Below are 2,180 nucleotides of genomic sequence, written 5' to 3' on the forward strand. Positions count from 1 at the left end.
GGCGAGCTTCGTTCATTTCCTAGTAGAGAAGAAAATGAACGGGAAAGGGAGGGAGATTAGAGGACGAATGAGGGAGCAATAGAAGAAAAGAAAGAGCAGAGGGAAGGGAAACACTCATCTGCTGGCTCCGGCGAGCTGCAGCTTGCTCGGGGTGGAGCACGTGAGCTTGCACGACTGTGGTTGGAGGGAGGCACAGGATTGGGCCTTAGTGACGTGACGGACAGACGAGGACAGCGGGGTTCGGACCTAAACTCGCAGGTGACCTCGGGAGCCCTCGGGCGGGAGAGGCTATGGGTGCGACGGGGTCCTGGTAAGTGGCTTCGATCGCGATGGAAGAAGTAGCTCGAGGAGGCGCGGGGGTTGGGGATCGAGGAACAGGAGAGGTGCGCTGGTTGGTTGGAAGAAGAATGGGGATGGATCCCGAGGGGGATTTGGTGGAGTGGCGGCGGCTAGCTGGGAGGATGGGACATCTCCTTAAATTTTATGGTTGGTCTATATATAGCAGGTGGAATGAGTTTTAGGGGCGTCCAATCGTCATCGGACAGCTCCGGGTCAATTGGGTAGTCAAAAGAATAAACGAAAGAAGTATTGTGGTATTTCGGGGTTGATCCAGACTCAACGGTCATGACTGAGGGGGTTCGGGTTCAGAGCAGTTTTCGGACGCGTGTGATACGTCTCCAATGTATCTACTTTTCCAAACACTTTTGCCCTTGTTTTGGACTCTAACTCGCATGCTTTGAATGGAACTAACCCGGATTGACGCTATTTTCATGGTGTTATTTATGTGCAGGAGGAAACATTCTCGGAATGACCTGAAACTTCACGGAGACACTTTTCAGAAAATAAGAAAAATACATGGCAAAGATGAAGGCCAGGGGCCCACCGTCTCTCCACGAGGGTGGGGGCGTGCCTGCCCCCCTAGGGGGCGCCCCCTACCTTGTGCCCCCCTGTTGCCTCTCCGACTCCAACTCCACCTCCATATATTGAGTTTCGGGGAGAAAAAAATTAGAGAGAAGAAATCATCGCGTTTTACGATACGGAGCCGCCACCAAGCCCTAAAACCTCTCGGGAGGGCTGATCTGGAGTCCGTTCGGGGCTCTGGAGAGGGGAATCCGTCGCCATCGTCATCATCAACCATCCTCCATCACCAATTTCATGATGCTCACTGTCGTGCGTGAGTAATTCCATCATAGGCTTGCTAGACGGTGATGGGTTGGATGAGATCTATCATGTAATCGAGTTAGTTTTGTTAAGGTTTGATCCCTAGTGTCCACTATGTTCTGAGATTGATGTTGCTATGACTTTGCTATGCTTAATGCTTGTCACTAGGGCCCGAGTGCCATGATTTCAGATCTGAACCTATTATGTTTTCATCAATATATGAGTGTTCTTGATCCTATCTTGCAAGTCTATAGTCACCTATTATGTGTAATGATCCGTTAACCCCGAAGTCACAATAATCGGGATACTTGCCGGTGATGACCGTAGTTTGAGGAGTTTATGTATTCACTATGTGTTAATTCTTTGTTCCGCTTCTCTATTAAAAGGAGGCCTTAATATATCTTAGTTTCCGTAAGGACCCCACTGCCACGGGAGGTTAGGATAAAAGATGTCATGCAAGTTCTTTTTCATAAGCACGTATGACTATATTCGGAATACATGCCTACATTATATCAATGAACTGGTGCTAGTTCTGTGTCACCGTAGGTTATGATTGTTACATGATGAACCGCATCCGGCATAATTCTCCATCACCGATCCATTCCCTATGAGCTTTCCATATATTGTTCTTCGCTTATTTACTTTTCTGTTGCTATTGCTATCATCACTACAAAATACCAAAAACATTACTTTTACTAATGTTACCTTTTGCTACCGTTATCACTACTATCATATTACTTTACTACTGAACACTTTGTTGCAGATATTAAGTTTCCAGGTGCTGTTGAATTGACAACTCAGCTGCTAATACTTGATAATATTCTTTGGCTCCCTCAATAACTTTGAGTTGAATACTCTACCCTCGAAAACTGTTGCGATCCCCTATACTTGTGGGTTACCAAGACTATTTTCTGGCGCCGTTGCCAGTAGCTCTATTCTTTGAGTCACTTGGGATATATATCTGCTTATCATTATGAAGAACTTGAGAGATCCAAAAACCAAGATCTATCCCTCAACTA

Source organism: Triticum dicoccoides, chromosome 7A (assembly GCF_002162155.2).
Source record: "Triticum dicoccoides isolate Atlit2015 ecotype Zavitan chromosome 7A, WEW_v2.0, whole genome shotgun sequence".
Taxonomy (NCBI): domain Eukaryota; kingdom Viridiplantae; phylum Streptophyta; class Magnoliopsida; order Poales; family Poaceae; genus Triticum; species Triticum dicoccoides.